The sequence below is a fragment of the Cibotium barometz genome, chromosome 38 (assembly GCF_041138505.1).
Source record: "Cibotium barometz isolate CiBa-2024 chromosome 38, ASM4113850v1, whole genome shotgun sequence".
Classification (NCBI taxonomy): domain Eukaryota; kingdom Viridiplantae; phylum Streptophyta; class Polypodiopsida; order Cyatheales; family Cibotiaceae; genus Cibotium; species Cibotium barometz.
Genome location: NC_141083.1, coordinates 48520689 through 48539709, shown reverse-complemented (window position 1 = coordinate 48539709; position 19021 = coordinate 48520689). Strand labels below are relative to the sequence as shown.

General features: G+C 47.8%; 1 protein-coding gene across 1 annotated transcript in view; it reads right to left on the bottom strand.

Moving 5' to 3' along the window:
* The window catches only part of LOC147616820 (protein TIC 21, chloroplastic-like), a 64132-nt gene that overhangs the window by 21979 nt on the left and 23132 nt on the right, over positions 1 to 19021 (bottom strand). The window lies entirely within an intron of this gene.

Below are 19021 nucleotides of genomic sequence, written 5' to 3'. Positions count from 1 at the left end.
GTAATCTTTGTGGCATTTGCAACATCAGGTTGCACCCATGGCAACTTTCCAATATCCTCTCCATCAGCAGGTCCAAGCAATGTGCAACACAAGGAGTCCAAGCAATGCGAGGAAACTTTGCATCGACCAATTCACCCATACGCTTGCAATTTGAAGCATTGTCTGTCTCCACTTGGACCACATTCTCTGGCCCAACATCCAAAATTGCCTATCTGATGTGGTGATAAATAAACTCAGCACTGATGGATTCTCCTGCCTTTCTTGCATCCACAGCCCGCAAGAAGTATGTGCCAAGACATGAGGACACCAAAATATTGATAATGTGTCGTCTACGCATATCACTCCAGCCATCAGATATGATGGTGCACCCAAAAGATTGCCATCCTGCCTTGACAGGTACCAATGCCTTGTCTATCAAGGCTTTCTGCTCTTCAAGCATCGTGGTACGCATTTTGTTATACTCCACTCCGGACCACGAGTCTGTGTGGCCAACCTCTGCTATGGCCCTCACCATTCTCTTCCATTGATCAGTCCTCAGTACATTGAAGGAGATGTTGCACTCCACAAGTGTGCAAGCAATCTCCATCTCAGCCACTTTTTGTCTCTCTTTCACCCACGAAAGAGATGACACATGTGAAGGTAAAGTACTCTGTCTCAGCACATGTGCATCATCATCCTCATCACCCTCCTGCATGACACGGGCCCTCTTTCTGCCCCCTGTAGGCTAGCTATCCTGTGTGGAAGAATCACCCATCTCCCCCACAAGCGCATCATGAAGTGCATCTTGAGTGTGCTGGCTGCCCCTTACCTTCTTTGAACCCTTTGTTGTTGATGAATTCTCAGCAATGAGCTTGTCTCTGATATCCTGCAACACCTGCTTGCACCCACCACAATTGCCGGTGGTGCCAATACCTGTCAAGTGTATCACGACACAAGAAATTGTGCTCGTGAGCTCGAAGTTGCAATACTTGCACTGCCATCTACGCGTGCCAGAACCAGCTTGGGTCGGCGTATTAATAACACGGATAACATTGGTGTGCTCCTGCCAGTAGGGGTTGCATGGCTTCGGCATATTGGATCCTGGAAGCTGTGTGACACAAAGAAAGAGAGAGAGAGAGAGAGAGCTTAGAGCATACTCCAAAGGAACTCTTGAGAGAGGGAGAGAGAGGCTTGAGAGATGGCCTATGGGGGAGAGAGTGGCTTGAAAGTTAAGAGTTGAGAGAGAGAGAGAGGGGAGGGGCTTGATGGTCACTTTAGTCTTGACTCTTGAGTAATGAGAGCCTTGAGAGAAGCTTAGGGGGTGGGCATTTTATAGGAATGTTCAATGGGCCATTGCTGAAACCGATCCCGTCAAGTGGGAAAGACTCCGTTGGACATCCACACGCTTAATAGCACAACTTTAAAACCACAAATATGAAATGGACAACTTAAAACAACTTGAAATTTAAATGAAATGAAATGGAAAATGGACACCAGCACTGGGGCCGGAACGGGCCGACCCCCCCCTCAATATATGATATATTTATTGGGAGTATTTAATGAATACAATGCTCCATGGGTTCTGAGAACCAGATAATGTCCATGTACATATGAAAACAGTACCAAACAAATAGACTCGAATTTCGATGTAGAAGCTCGAAGCAGATCGACCACTGATGTGGTCCAATCGCTACGGTCCTGTGCTTTCACTGGACTCCGCGGAGAGCACCACACTGGTGTTCCGAGACCACGCACAGACAGGCGCTCTCGTACTAACGCCTGGCTCTCCCGATCTCAGCACCTTTGGACCGAGGTTCGCCCATATAGCTTGGACAACCCGGCACCGAACGGGTGTAGGCCGAGCAGGACGAATCTTTTACCAGATTTAAACATATAATACTTTATTCAAATCTGAAAATCACTTACTTGTAGATGGTTGATATGAAACCAATACTTGTAGTGTGATGAAGTCTTCCAGGTGATGCGGAGTCTCCTTGTAGAACACCAATGGAGATAGGATGTACCACCTTTGTAAGAGAAAACAAGCAGCACCTATTTGCCAATTTACTGCCGTCTGTAAGAGCATGTAAGAGGGTCTTGGCTGCAGCCAGTAACGCTTGGGTGTAGACTGCGTAGCCCGCCTGTAGGAGTGAAGGTGGTGTAGGCGCAGCCACCAGGGAATACAGTCGTAGCAAAGGGTACAGAAAGTACACAGCCTGCAGCAAGTGGGTACAGCCTGCAGAAAACTGGCGCAGCCACCTGTATGGAGGAAGTGCCGCCACTGTGCAGGGAAGGAGGAGTAGCCGCCAGCAGGGTATAGTCGCCTGTATGAGCAGCAGCCTGTAGGGCGGATGCAATGGTATAGCAGCCAGCCGCCTGCAATGAGTGCTAGCCGCCTGTAGAAGAGGAGGCGCAGCCAGCAGCCTGTAGGTGATGGCGTAGAGGAAACAGCGCAGCCTGTTGGAGCACAGTGGCAGGTAACCTTCAGGTGGTGGCAGCCGGCTGCAACCAGTAGCCGCCTAAGCACAGCAAATTCAGCAGCCGCCTTGGGGAAAACATGCGCCAGAGTACCACGGGGAGAGTTGCCGGTTGGTGGAAATCAACGCCAAAGAGAAAAACGATTGATTCCACGCTTGAAGGAGAAAACCTTTTTAATAAAATTTAATGTGGAGATAACCTTAGTGTTGTCCACGATTGCATGTGGGGAATTAGTGGGGGTAGGTGACCATGCCCACCCCCACACTCACTTAAAAGTGAGGCTCCCCACCTTGGCCCCAAAGTGGGTGCCCAAAGGGGGTGCCCACTTTTAAATAAGTGTGAACCCCTAACCTTATAAATCAAAGGGTTAGAATTTAAAACATTAAAACAACATGTACCATATACTTACCACCTGTTCACATGCACTGAAACTCGTCAGAATACAGGGCAGACTTCACGACTCACTGGCAGGCGTCCCCGCTCAGTAAGTAACACGTCAGGCAGGCAAACACACGAATACATGTCATGCGAAAACAGTTTCAAACATGCAAAATATGTGTGCATGTGCAAATAGTAACATGGACATATCTCCCGTTCATGGAACATGTACAAAATATCTGTCGGCACAAAACTGGCACGACATAAAAACATAAAATCCTGGTCTTCCTATGGAGTGACAGTCCCATAGGTAAGACACAGTTCCAGGCACGAGTTTCCCTAGGTGTGACAGTCCCATAGGTAAAACACGGCACGAATACTGGCTCTTCCATGGCGTGACAGTCCCATGGATCGAACACAGTCCAGGTCATACACGGGTGGCACTGATCTGGCTCCCGTCCATACGACACCATCCTGCTAACACACGGGTGGCACCAGTCTGGCTCCCGTCCATGTCAGCAAAATACTGGCCTCTTCACACGAGACACTGGCCTGGCCTCAAGTGAACGAGATGCAAAAACTAGGAATGGACCAAATGGTCGGCCAATTGGTGACATCCCCCCGGGCTTCTAAAGAGTTGACCTCAACTTAAAAGCCTCAAGATATGCCTGCAACAATTGCGGATAATCTGCAAAATAATCCTCATTTACCCATTTGGCATCAATAGGCAAATAATTTTTAAACTTCACAAGGTATCTCCTGGAAAGCTTTCCTGCAGGTAGCTTTCTCTCCTTGTGAAAAACAATCTGTTCTGGCTGGAGGATCTCCTCAAGCTCTTCAATCTCTGGCGGATCTTCTGTGATGACAGGCTCATCAGGATCTGGCCCCACATATTTCCGAAATAGACTCACATGAAAAGCATTGTGAATCTTCCAATGACTAGGTAGAGCAAGCCTGTAGGACACTTCATTGATTTTGTGAATCACCTTGAAGGGTCCATAATAGCGAGGAGAAAGCTTAGGATATGATCCTTCTCGTCCTGGCCTCCTCCGAAGCCTAGCCTTCTCAAATTTCAGCAATACCCAATCACCTTCTTTGACTTCCATGTTCCTTCTATGCTTGTCAGCAGCCTTTTTATGCTTATCCTGAGATCTTGCAATGGCTGTCCGCACCTGACCAAAGGCAACATCCAAGTCACGAACATATTCATCAGCTGCAAAAATCTCATCCTTTGTACGAAGGATGGGTGGCAAGACCACTCTGCCATAAATAATCTCAAACGGAGCCTTTCCTGTAGAAGCATGGATTGTATTGTTGTAGGCAAACTCAACAAGTGGAAGATACTTCTCCCATGCACTCTTTTGATCTGCCACATAACACTTCAATAAATCCAACACAGCTGAATTTGCAGCTTCACTTTGGCCATCCGTTTGGGGATGATAAGCTGATGAAAACTCAAGCTTAGTACCATATTATCAAACAAAGCCCTCCAAAATAGACTTGTAGTCCTGGGATCTCTATCCCCAACAATGGATTTAGGCATACCATGATGCTTGAAAATATTAGCAAGAAAAAGCTTTACCATATGATCAGCTTTGATGGTTTCCTTGACGGGCAAGAAGTGAGCTTGCTTGCTAAACCTGTCCACAATAGTCCAAATAGCATCATTCCCATGCTGGGATCTAGGCAAATCCATAATAAAATCCATCGTGATACTTTCCCAAGGTTGCGAGGGAATAGGCAATGGCTGAAGCAAACCTGGAGACTTTTGCCTGTCAAATTTCACCTTTTGGCAAGTAATACATGCACGCACATAAGCCTCAATGTCTTTACGCATGCTTGGCCAAAAGAAATACCTCTGAATCATGCGAGTAGTAGGCATAATACCTCTATGACCAGCATATGGTGGAGCGTGACATTCGTCCATAACCTTTGGACGCAAATCCTTCACCACACATAGACAATTATCCTTCATGAGATAACCCTCATTGATAACATAAGAGGCATGTGAATGACCAGCCATCAAATCAGTCCATATATGGCAAAAATCAGCATCCAAATGATACAAATCTCTCATAGCAGATAGATCTCCATGAGAGGCCACTGAGACTGCAGCAACATAAGGCCTCCTAGATAGTGCATCGGCGACGACATTTTTCTTTCCTGGAGTATGCACAATCTGAAAATGAAACATGGAAAGAAAATTTGCCATTCTCATCTGTTTCTCTGAAAGCTTAGTTTGAGATAGAAAGTATCTCAAGCTTTGATGATCTGTCTTGACCACAAATTCAGCCCCAAGAAGGTAGTGTTTCCAAATCTTTAAGGCGTGAATTACAGCCAAGAGCTCTTTCTCATAGATATCCATATGAAGCTCAGCATCATGCAAACGACGGCTCTCGTATGCAACTGCATGCCCTTCTTGATTTAGGACAGCTCCTATGCAATCACCACAAGCATCACATTCAACCACGAATGACTTGTGCAAGTCAGGAACAATCAATACTGGACCACATATGATCGCATGCTTGAGCTGCAAGAAAGCATCCTGTTCCTTTGAAGTCCATTTGAAAGCAGTTTTCTTCTTCGTGAGATCATGTAGAGGAGTGGCAATCATAGCAAAATGCCTTATGAAACGCCTGTAGTACGAACATAATCCCAGAAAACTACGTACTTGATGTACGTTTTGCAATTCGGGCCAATTCCGAATAGTCTCTATCTTTGCAGGATCCATTGTAACTCCATCCTTGGATACAATATGACCCAGATAATGAATCTCTGAAAGGAAAAACTCACTTTTCTTGGCATTGACGAAAAGTTTGTGCTTCCGCAACTCTTCGAACACTGTGACCAAATGAGTTCTGTGTTCCTGCTCATTCTTGGAGAAAACCAAGATATCATCAAAGAAGACTCCTGTAAACTTGCGATGGGGTCGGAATATCCTATCCATCATACGGTTAAAAGTAGCAGGAGCATTGGTGAGACCAAAAGGCATTACCAAGAATTCATATAATCCGAAAGCTGTCCTGAATGCAGTCTTATGGACATCTTGTGGCACCACGCGAATCTGGTGATAACCACTCTTCAAATCAAGTCTGCTAAAGCAAGCTGAACCATCAAGCTTATCCAAGATATCATCAATACGTGGAATAGGAAATCTGTTCTTGATGGTAAGCTTGTTCAAAGCTCTATAGTCTACACACATACGGAATGATTTGTCCTTCTTTTGAACAAGAAGCACAGGAGAGCAGTAAGGTGAGGAACTGGGCTGAACCAAACCTTTCTCTAAAAGCTCGTTTACCTGCTTCATAATTTCTTCTTGTTGTGCAGCACTCACTCGGTATGCGGGTTTGTTAGGTGGAGAACTACCTGGCACAAGATCTATGCGGTGATCTTCGGGCCTTTGGGGAGGTAATTCACCTGGCAATGAGTCAGCAAAACAGTCTTTGAATGCATTAAGAAAATTCAGCCTATCATTAGACATAGCATCCACATTTTGATGATTTGGCACAAGACTATCACGCACAAAAACCAAGTACGCTGAAAGACTCTTTTTCATTGCTTTATTAATTTGGATGTGTGATACAACTGGGATGGAATCCCCTTCTTTGCCAGCATCAATAAAATGCATGCGGCCTTTATGCATAAAGGAAATCATATTAGACTTGTAGTCTTTGCGGGGCTCAAGCCTATGATGCCACGGCTTGCCCAACAATACATCACATCCATTCAGAGGAGCAACTAGGAAATGCTCATTATCAAGATAGCCCTGAATATGAATACGCAACTTCCCAATCAAAGGGGTAACCTGCACCTCTTTGCCAATAAATGCAGCTTCAGCTTCAATCTGAGGTCCCATATTTTCAACCTCAATTCCCAATGCAGCTGCCATTTGCATAGAGATGAAATTGTCAGTTGCACAGTCATCAAACATAAATAATGCGGGCTGATCCTTGATTTGCCCCCAAGCCTTGCAAACCATTCTCTCTTTAGCATCATGACCTGTATTACCTTGCACATCAGGAACTGCATGAACATTTGCTTTGGTGTGCTTGTCCTCGTGCTTTGGTTTGCGATCTGGGCATTGCCGAAACATGTGGTCTTTGCTACCACAAGAAAAGCATTTTCCATCCTTAGCATATTGCTCTCTTTGCTCCGGGGTTAAGCCAAATTTGTTCTTCCTTGGGCCCTGTTCTTTGGATGTGTTATTTTCAGCTTTACCACCCTTGTATGGCTCCCGGAAGTTCTTTTTAGATGGCTGTCCGCCCTTTTGCTGATTTGGGGCAGCCTTGTCTTTCGCCTTGGAACCTCCTTGATCCTGCTTGATCTTGAGCACCAATTGCTCCGTAGCAAGGGCAGAAGCTGTGAGTTGCTGCAACGTATGTTTTGGGTGCAATTCAATACCCGATCTATATGCAGGTTGCAATCCAGAACGAAACTTCCTCTTTCTTTCCTCCTCAGAGATTAGCATGAAGGGAGTCACTTCCAGCAACACTTTCCAAAATTTGTTAACATACTGTTGCACACTCTCGTTATCTTTTTGTTCCAGCCTATCCCACTTTTGAGTGAGAGTTTGCTCTGCATTGGGTGGCAAGAACTGAGCATAAAATCTATCTTTGAATTCCTTCCAAGTAGAGATGGGATCCTTGGTGATCTTTTCGGTGATCCACCAATGGGCAGCAGTGCCTTTCAGAAACATGCTAGCATGGCGCACCTTTGACTTTTCTGTAAAGTCCTCATCGCTAAAAGCAATGTCGAACTGTGCCACAAACGCTAACACCTTAGAAGCATCGTGTTCACCATGAAAGACATCAAATTTGACAGATTTATCACCTGCTTTGAACTCCTTGAGCTTCCTGGCATGAGGCTCATGGTCCTCTCTTTTTCTTTTCCCCTTATCCAACGGGGTAGCCCTGTCTGCATGGGCTCCATGGGCCGTCAAAGAAGCTTCATGGGGCACGGTGGCATGTGCTCCACGAACTCGAAGCTCAGATGCATGTGACTTACCTGCATATGGCATGGTCTCTCCATGAGACAACTCAGAAGGCAAAATTTTTCTGGAAGCAGACCTGTCACCATGAGATACATATCTTGCATGCATGCGACTTTCGTGCCCTCCATGAGCACTGGCATACATAAATCTGTCAGGCTTAGTGCCTTGGGGAGAGGATGCATGTCGAGAGGTGACAGTCACCTCTTCCTTTTGCATATAAGATTTCAGCCTCTGGGATGCGGGATCTCCATGCTTCAAACGAGGTGGATTTCTGAATTTTAGCTCTCCGTCATCCCCCTCTTTGATATCTCCTTTGCGAAGGAGATAGGCAAGTGCCAACTCCCTTGGTTTCTTGCCCACTTCACGAGCCATTGACTCAAAGGTTACATCAACCATAGCATCAGCCTTCCTGGCTTCAATAGCACTTTGCAGATGAGGATCTTCATGCAAAAACTTCAATTCTTGCTCTTGAGCCTGCAAAAGTTTTCTCATATGTTCCATTTCAGCCCTCATAGCATCAGGGTCTTGTTCAAGCATAACTGTCTTTCCTGGAGACAGTTGACCCTTGGATTCACTATCCATAACCCTTTCAAGGGGCTTGTGCCTACCACGCAGGGCATCAGACCCACGAGAGGCACTAGAGGGACCCCTCGAATTTGGTACTTCCAAAGGGTTGCCTTGGCTGTCCATTGTGTTCAAAGTTTGCTAAAAGCGGGATGTCCAGTACACAGGTTTGTTTCCCCACTAGGAAGAGGGAAACAACCGTGCTCTGATACCAATGAAACCGATCCCGTCAAGTGGGAAAGACTCCGTTGGACATCCACACGCTTAATAGCACAACTTTAAAACCACAAATATGAAATGGACAACTTAAAACAACTTGAAATTTAAATGAAATGAAATGGAAAATGGACACCAGCACTGGGGCCGGAACGGGCCGACCCCCCCCTCAATATATGATATATTTATTGGGAGTATTTAATGAATACAATGCTCCATGGGTTCTGAGAACCAGATAATGTCCATGTACATATGAAAACAGTACCAAACAAATAGACTCGAATTTCGATGTAGAAGCTCGAAGCAGATCGACCACTGATGTGGTCCAATCGCTACGGTCCTGTGCTTTCACTGGACTCCGCGGAGAGCACCACACTGGTGTTCCGAGACCACGCACAGACAGGCGCTCTCGTACTAACGCCTGGCTCTCCCGATCTCAGCACCTTTGGACCGAGGTTCGCCCATATAGCTTGGACAACCCGGCACCGAACGGGTGTAGGCCGAGCAGGACGAATCTTTTACCAGATTTAAACATATAATACTTTATTCAAATCTGAAAATCACTTACTTGTAGATGGTTGATATGAAACCAATACTTGTAGTGTGATGAAGTCTTCCAGGTGATGCGGAGTCTCCTTGTAGAACACCAATGGAGATAGGATGTACCACCTTTGTAAGAGAAAACAAGCAGCACCTATTTGCCAATTTACTGCCGTCTGTAAGAGCATGTAAGAGGGTCTTGGCTGCAGCCAGTAACGCTTGGGTGTAGACTGCGTAGCCCGCCTGTAGGAGTGAAGGTGGTGTAGGCGCAGCCACCAGGGAATACAGTCGTAGCAAAGGGTACAGAAAGTACACAGCCTGCAGCAAGTGGGTACAGCCTGCAGAAAACTGGCGCAGCCACCTGTATGGAGGAAGTGCCGCCACTGTGCAGGGAAGGAGGAGTAGCCGCCAGCAGGGTATAGTCGCCTGTATGAGCAGCAGCCTGTAGGGCGGATGCAATGGTATAGCAGCCAGCCGCCTGCAATGAGTGCTAGCCGCCTGTAGAAGAGGAGGCGCAGCCAGCAGCCTGTAGGTGATGGCGTAGAGGAAACAGCGCAGCCTGTTGGAGCACAGTGGCAGGTAACCTTCAGGTGGTGGCAGCCGGCTGCAACCAGTAGCCGCCTAAGCACAGCAAATTCAGCAGCCGCCTTGGGGAAAACATGCGCCAGAGTACCACGGGGAGAGTTGCCGGTTGGTGGAAATCAACGCCAAAGAGAAAAACGATTGATTCCACGCTTGAAGGAGAAAACCTTTTTAATAAAATTTAATGTGGAGATAACCTTAGTGTTGTCCACGATTGCATGTGGGGAATTAGTGGGGGTAGGTGACCATGCCCACCCCCACACTCACTTAAAAGTGAGGCTCCCCACCTTGGCCCCAAAGTGGGTGCCCAAAGGGGGTGCCCACTTTTAAATAAGTGTGAACCCCTAACCTTATAAATCAAAGGGTTAGAATTTAAAACATTAAAACAACATGTACCATATACTTACCACCTGTTCACATGCACTGAAACTCGTCAGAATACAGGGCAGACTTCACGACTCACTGGCAGGCGTCCCCGCTCAGTAAGTAACACGTCAGGCAGGCAAACACACGAATACATGTCATGCGAAAACAGTTTCAAACATGCAAAATATGTGTGCATGTGCAAATAGTAACATGGACATATCTCCCGTTCATGGAACATGTACAAAATATCTGTCGGCACAAAACTGGCACGACATAAAAACATAAAATCCTGGTCTTCCTATGGAGTGACAGTCCCATAGGTAAGACACAGTTCCAGGCACGAGTTTCCCTAGGTGTGACAGTCCCATAGGTAAAACACGGCACGAATACTGGCTCTTCCATGGCGTGACAGTCCCATGGATCGAACACAGTCCAGGTCATACACGGGTGGCACTGATCTGGCTCCCGTCCATACGACACCATCCTGCTAACACACGGGTGGCACCAGTCTGGCTCCCGTCCATGTCAGCAAAATACTGGCCTCTTCACACGAGACACTGGCCTGGCCTCAAGTGAACGAGACGCAAAAACTAGGAATGGACCAAATGGTCGGCCAATTGGTGACAATGGCCCATGGCCCATGACCCATGGCAATGGGCCAAGCAAAGGCCTAAACACATGTGACATGTGACATGTCACATGGGCCACAAAGCAAGCCAAAAACGGCCAGAAAACGGCCCTTAAAACGGTCATAAAACGGCTACGAAACGGGCAACGCAATGGCTATAAACAGCTAATCGTACCGTACAATATCGTACGGTATCGTACCGTACGACTCGTACCGTACGAACCAGTTCGTACCGGTACGAGAAACAACTATGAGTGTGAGTGTCACGTGCACCCCGCACTTGGATGCCACGTAGACATTTCTGTACAGAAGGTGCAGGACCTGGGATGGTGAACTGGTCCCATGTGAGCCCAGTCCGGGACGAGTCAGCCAGGGATCCATCTCACTCATCCGAGGTCAGGTGTGCATTGTCCTGCACATGAGTCCAAGGTCAGGTGTGCATTGTCCTGCACATGAAACAGTGCCAGTCCGCGCTGTGAGTCTCCCTCTGGAATGATGTCAGATGTTGTGTGTATCTAGTTTGCAACCGGATGCCAGACCTCTGTGGGCATGTAGGTTTGCATGTAGAGATGGGGCTAGCCCATAGGGCTACCCCAGTGCGAAGATTTGCACTCTTAGTGTGGGCATGGGGGAGATGTAGAACCACCCCCAAGGGGCCAGGAGGGCCCAGGCTGTGCCCACCAGCCATGGCATGGGCTGGAAGGGCTGTCGGCCAGCCCTAGGGCTTCTGGACAGGCAGCCGACAGGGCTAAAAGCCCTACCCAGCAGGTCGGCCAGGTGTGGGGGGCAGTCCCACACCCATGCACAGGGCTGCCTAGCAGCCTGGCACTGTCCCAGCAGGCATGCGCAGAGTGGTCAGCAGGTTGCATAGTGTGAAAGCATATTATTGCTAAAGACCTAGTCGTGAGGCTTTTATAAAGCTGGCCGACTGGATGCTAAGGGGAGTATAAATACTCCAGCCAAGAAACAATGAAGGCATCTCAGTTTTCACCAAGTGCTCAAGCTAATCAAGGGCCAGTCAAGCCAAGGAGATTGCCAAGCAAAGGGGTGGACTTCTGAAGGTCAAGGGCAGGATTTTCCAGCCAAGAAAAGGTCAAGTTTTCTGTATTTGTTTTCAGATTTACATCATTCTAATAAAGCAAATACACCATCCGTGGTGGGGGCCCTATAGAGGGTAATTGGGACCCAATACTATGTCCTCTCCATCTCCCCCTTCTCTCTCTATTTTTCTACACATCTCCTTTCAGTTTGTGCGTTAATTCCGTCGCGAAAAGAGTGCTGATTTCTGAGTTTTGAAGTACCGATCCTTCTCCGAAGCTTCCGCATATTACAGTGGTATCAGAGCCTACTTCAAGGACAAAGATTCAGCAAAGAAAACCAGAAAATTTTTTCGCTCGTGTGGTTGGTTTTTAGACGCCGGTGGACTACCCCTTTCGGCGTGACTCCTGTCCCTCGAAGGACGGTTGGTTTTTAGCCTCCGGAAGTCTCCCACATAGATAGTGGATGGTCAGATTGCGTTCCAGAAAGGAATTGCATTTTCCCGCTATGGCGAGTTTCGGCGACGAGAGAGAACCAGAACCATGGGACCAGAGTGCACCAGGCAGCCCAGCTAGGGCACCCGGCTTGAGTGTCACAGACATGTTCCAGCAGATGATGCGAGCAATCGCAGACCAGACAACCAAGTTGGATGAGCAGAAGGCGCGGATTTTGGCTCTGGAGGAGCGTTCTCGCTCTCCAGTGTCGCGTTTTCCATCTCCTCCTCCCTCTCCTTCCGTATCCCACTCGTCACAGGGACCCTCTCGCGGGGTCACAGCCGCAGCCAAGCTCCTTGCTTGAGATGCAGATGCGTGCATTGGAGATTCGACAACGAGAAGACGACGCCATGCGATGAGTGGAACACGAGCGTTACCTCAGAGCTTTGGACGCCAGATTGACACCGGCGGCGCCCTCGAATCATTTTCCCGAGAAAATGAATTTCAGTAAGTATAATGGTAAACTCGATCCCACTACTCTTTATTCATGGTTACATCAATTTGAAGCTTACTTTGCCGCAGTTAGGAAAACAGATACTGACAAAGTGATCTTAGCTAGTTGGTACTTGGAAGGTGAGGCCATTCCTTGGTGGACTCAGTGGGCTCATGCCCACACCAGAGCAAGTATGGCAGCTTATGTGTGGGACGAGTTCGTCCGCGACCTTAAGCAACGGTTTCTACCGCCCCACTACCTTGAGCGACTCGAAGACGAGTTCAGGGGAGCGCGTCAGAACGTGCAACCAATCCTTCAGTTTGCCAATAAAATTTCGACCTTGTGTCTGCAATTAGGCTTATCTGATAGGGACAAGAAAGGGCAGTTTTTGTATGGCCTGGACACGCAAATCCAATGGGAGGTGCGTATGTTTAGACCAGCCACCTTTGAGGATGCACTCTCGCTTGCGCAGAGTGCAGAAATGAAACACAATGGTGGCAAGCCCAAGACTTCCCAGCCGGCTTCTCCCAAGGCTAACGCCTCGGGGAGCAAAAGCCAGAACCAGACGGGGTCTTCCCCAGGACAGAGCCCGGGAGCCTCTGGCTCCAAGAACTCGAACAATGCGTCTAAGCTTACTCCAGACCAGAAAGCGGAGGCAGGCAAGACGGGTGGCAAGTTGAGTGCGGAGGAGCTTTCTCAGTACAAGAAGGAGGGTAGATGTTTCTTTTGTCACACAAAAGGACATACTTCTCGGGATTGTCCGAAGAAGCCTCCAAAGGCCGCCGCCACCTCCACAGCTTCCGTGGTGAGCACAGCTCCCACACAGACCCCAGCGGCTACCCCTAGTTCTTCAACCCCCGGTGCTTCAGTTGGAGCAATTATTAGCCGGGAGCTCGAAGATAAGCAGAAGGGCGCCCATGACCAGGAGTATGAGCGCAACGAATTGCTCAAGTCCTTTGGCTACATAGGTGGCCAGAGAGTCATTGTCTTGTTTGACAGCGGCAGCACGGAGGATGTGATAACGGAACAGGCCGCTAGGCGTGCCCGTTTCGAGCTGACTCCGGTGGACAAACAAGTTGAGGGTTTTAGCACAGGTATGACAACGAGCGTCGAGTATGAAGCTCTAGGTGCTAAGTTAGTGATTCAGGGCATAGAGTTTGTGCGTGACTTTATGGTTGCCCCTCTTGTAGGAGCAGACATAATTTTGGGTATCCAGTGGTTTCACAAGTTTCTTCCTGATGTCAAGTGGGACAAGCACACGTTCCAGATCGATCGGAATGTGTCAAACACCCCGGTGACCATTAAGTGTGAGCCAGGTATTCCAAACTTTCCGCTCATAAGCCACTTGCAGGCTAAGCGAGCAGTCAGGAAAGGCGCACATTGTGTGATGATTTACATCCAGACAGCCCAGACGGTGGCCAGTGCTTCCGAGAAGTACTCGGTTCTCCATGAAAAGTTCCAGAAGATTTTTCTTCGGGACAGTCTCCCTCCCTAGCTCCCCCCGTCCAGACCGGAGGATCACAAGATTGACCTCCTCCCAAGCTCGGAACCCCCGAGCAAGTTTCCGTATCGCCTTTCTAAGGCAATGGAATCGGAGTTGAACCGCCAACTCCAAGAATTGTTGCAAGCTGGCTTCATCCGCCCCAGCGTGTCGCCATTTGCAGCACCGATCTTGTTTGTCAAGAAGAAAGATGGGTCTTCTCGGTTGAGTGTCGATTATCGTGCACTCAACAAGCTGACTATCAAGAGCAGATTCCCGATGCCTCGAATTGACTATATTCTCGAGAGGCTGAATGGAGCTAAGGTGTTCTCCAAACTGGATTTAAAGAGTGGGTACCACCAGGTATGGATTGTAGAGGGGGACATCCCCAAGACAGCCTTCCGTACAGAACGGGCCCACTATGAATTTGTGGTTATGCCATTTGGATTGACGAACGCCCCGCATGATGATGCGTATTTTCCGAGAGTTGATTGGAGAGTGTGTGTTCATATTTCTGGACGACATACTCATATTTTCAGCTACAGTTGAGCAGCATGACATTGATGTGGAGAAAGTCCTTAAGTTGCTGGAAAGCAACGAGCTCTATGTCAATGAAAAGAAGTCAGAATTTTATCTGTTCCAGGTACATTACTTGGGATATATAATTAGTGCTGAAGGCATTCGACTTGATCCGGCTAAAGTGGCCGAGATTGTTAACTGGGAAGTACCTCAGACCGCTTATGACATTAGATCCTTTGTGGATATATGCCAGGCATATTCCACCCACATTGACAAGTTTTCTGATCTCTCGGCAGACCTCACCGATCTGCTAAAGGGAGTGAAAACAAGAAGGCAAAAGATTCGAATGACTCCACGAGCGTTGGAGGCATTCTAGAACCTCAAGGTGGCTTTATCAGAAGCGCCTTGTTTAGCCCTTGCCTCGTGGGACGAACCATTTCAAGTGATCACCGATGCGAGTAACATCGCAATTGGAGGTGTATTGCAACAAAATGGTCATCCGGTAGCTTACATGTCTCGTAAGTTACTGCCCGCCGAAAAGAACTACTCGGTCTATGATCGTGAACTCCTAGCAGTTATACAGGCCTTGAAACATTGGAAACATTTCCTGTATGGTCGTGACTTCGAGGTTCGCACTGACCATCAGGCATTGCGCTGGATTCAGACGATGCCAAGTGCACAGTGGAGTGATCGACAACACCGCTGGAGTCAGATATTCCAGCAGTTCGGTGGTATGATTGAGTACCTTCCAGGAAAGGCCAATCCAGTGGCCGATGCTTTGAGCAGGCAGGGACAAGTATTTGCAATTCAGACCACTAGACTTGACCTTGTTGGTACAGGACTAGAAGACATGAAGCACAAGTACGCGGATTCCGAGAAATTCGGTACTCAGTGGGAACAGGCATTGGATGCCACAGGACCATGCCATTTTCTGATACGCGATGGTTGGCTTTTCTACAAAGGCCGACTATGTGTCATGAAATCATTCCGGGCAGCTCTTCTCCATGATGCCCATGACGCCATTACAGGTGGTCATAGGGGCATGAATTCGACTCTGGAGAAATTAGAACGGCAATACTATTGGCCAAAGATGAGGCGTGATGTGTTTCCATATGTACAACGCTGTGACATTTGTCAAAAGGTGAAAGCTCCTCGTGGAAAGAAGATAGGGTTGTTACAGCCTTTGCCAATTCCTGAGGGTCCTTTCCAGGACATTTCGATGGACTTTGTCAAAAATCTGCCTCTCAGTCCGAGTAAGCGTAATACGCAGTGTTTAACTATTGTTGATAGGTTCAACAAATTTGTTATGCTTATTCCTTGCAGGGCCAATGTGACCGCCGAGGATGTTGCCCAGCTATTCATTCGGCATTGGTACCCGATTGGCGGGATTCCTAGGACCATAGTGTCAGACCGAGATGCCAAGTTTACCAGTCATTTTTGGAGGGCATTGTTTGATAATTTTGGTACTAAGTTGAATTTTTCCAGTGCATTCCACCCACAGACAGATGGCCACACAGAGATATACAACCAGTTGGCCTTTGATGTGCTGAAGTGTTATGTCCACGATCAGCAAGGTAAGTGGGAATCGTTTTTGCCTTTAGTTCAAGCTGTTTTGAATGACTCTTTTTCTTCAGCTATTGGTAGGACTCCATATGAGGCAGCGTTTGGAAGGCCTTTCCAGTCGTTGTTAACCATGTAGAGATGGGGCCAGCCCATAGGGCTACCCCAGTGCGAAGATTTGCACTCTTAGTGTGGGCATGGGGGAGATGTAGAACCACCCCCAAGGGGCCAGGAGGGCCCAGGCTGTGCCCACCAGCCATGGCATGGGCTGGAAGGGCTGTCGGCCAGCCCTAGGGCTTCTGGACAGGCAGCCGACAGGGCTAAAAGCCCTACCCAGCAGGTCGGCCAGGTGTGGGGGGCAGTCCCACACCCATGCACAGGGCTGCCCAGCAGCCTGGCACTGTCCCAGCAGGCATGCGCAGAGTGGCCAGCAGGTTGCATAGTGTGAAAGCATATTATTGCTAAAGACCTAGTCGTGAGGCTTTTATAAAGCTGGCCGACTAGATGCTAAGGGGAGTATAAATACTCCAGCCAAGAAACAATGAAGGCATCTCAGTTTTCACCAAGTGCTCAAGCTAATCAAGGGCCAGTCAAGCCTGTGGAGAAAGTCCTGAACTTGTTGGAAAGCAACGAGCTCTACACCAATGAGAAGAAGTCAGAATTTTATTTGTTCAAGGTTCATTACCTTGGATATATAATTAGTGCAGAAGGCATTCGACTTGATCCGACCAAGGTGGCCGAGATTGTCAATTGGGAAGTACCACAAACTGCTTACGACATCAGATCCTTCGGTGGTATATGCCACGCATACTCCACCCACATAGACAAGTTTTCTGACCCCTCGGCGAATCTCACCGATCTGCTAAAGGGTGTGGAGACTAAAAGGCAGCGGATTTGAATGACTCCATGAGCGTTGGAGGCATTCAAGAACCTCAAGGTGGCTTTGTCATAAGCGCCTTGTCTAGCGCTTGCCTCGTGGGACGAGCCGTTCCAAGTGATCACTGATGCGAGTAACATCGCAATTTGGAGGTGTAAAACAACAGAATGGCCATCCAGTAGCTTACATGTCTCGTAAGTTAATGCCCGCAGAAAAGAATTACTCGGTCTACGATCAGGAACTCCTCACAGTTATTCAGACCTTGAAACATTGGAAACATTTCCTTTATGGCCGTGACTTTGAGGTTCGCACTGACCATCAGGCATTACGTTGGATTCAAACAATGCCAAGTAACCGACACCACTGCTGGAGCCAGATATTCCAGCAATTTGGTGATATGATTGAGTACCTTCCAAGAAAGGCCAATCCAGTGGCCGATGATTTGAGCCGGAAGGGACAGGTGACTTTGATTTAAACCACTAGACTCGACCTTGTTGGTACGGGACTAGACAACATGAAGCACACGTACACGGATTCCGAGAAATTCGGTACACAGTGGGAACAGGCATTGGATGCCACAGGACCATGCCACTTTTTGATACGCGATGGTTGGCTTTTCTACAAAGGCCGACTGTGTGTTATGAAGTCGTTCAGGGCAGCTCTCCTCCATGACGCCATTACTGGTGGTCAGCAGGGCATGAATTGGACTTTGGAGAAGTTAGAACGGCTATATTATTGGCCAAAGATGAGGCGAGATGTGTTTGCACATGTGCAATAATGTGATATTTGTCAAAAGGTGAAAGCTCCTCGTGGAAAGAAGATAGGGTTGTTACGGCCCTTACCAATTCCTGAGGGACCTTTCCAAGATATATCGATGGATTTTGTCATGAATCTGCCTCCCAGTCTAGGTAAGCGTAATACTCAATGCTTGACTATAGTTGATAGATTTGGCAAATTTGTTATACTTATTCCATGCAGGGCTAATGTGACCGTCGAATATGTTGCCCATTTGTTCATTCGGCATTAGTACCCGATTGGCAGGATCCCTAGGACCATAGTGCCAGACCGAGATGCCAAGTTTACCAGTCGTTTTTGGAGGGCATTGTTTGATAACTTTGGTACTAAATTGAATTTTTCCAGTGCATTTCACCCACAAACTAATGACCAAACAAAAATCTACAACCAATTGGCCTTTGATGTACTGAAGTGTTATGTCCACGATCAACAAGGTAAGTGGGAATCATATTTGCCTTTAGTTCAAGCTGTTTTGGATGATTCCTTTTCTTCAGCTATTGGCAGGACTATATGTGAAGCAGCAGTTGGAAGATCATTCCAGTCGCTATTGACCAGAACCTCGTCTTTGGTACCTGAAGCGAACAGATTGACGGAGTCTTACCAGGAGATTTTGGAGTCAGTAAAAGACAGGGTGGCTAAAGCACAGGAGACCTACACTCGAGAGGCCAACAAAGACCAAAGGAATATAAAGTTTTCGGAAGGTGATTGGGTTTATCTTCCGATCATGAAGCAAAGGCTGAATCACGTGGGCAAGCGATGCCCAAAGTTGTCATTCAGGAGCTTCGGACCTTTTCCTTATCCAGAGAAAGATTAACGAGGTTTCAATGAAGTTGAAGCTACCTCCGAGCTGGACTATGCACGATGTGTTCCATGTCAATTGGTTAAAACCATATTCAGGTCCGATCCCTTCACAAGTGAAAGACAAAGCGGAACAAGACATCATTGATGAAGCTGGCTACTGAAGTGATGGTTCCAGAACAGATCCTTTTGCACCGCTTCAAGCATGGCTCAGGCCGAGGACAAAGACAGTTCCTCACAAAGTTTCAGGACTAAGGAACCCACGAAGTGGTATGGCTTGACAAAGAGTTCTTCGACGACTATCCG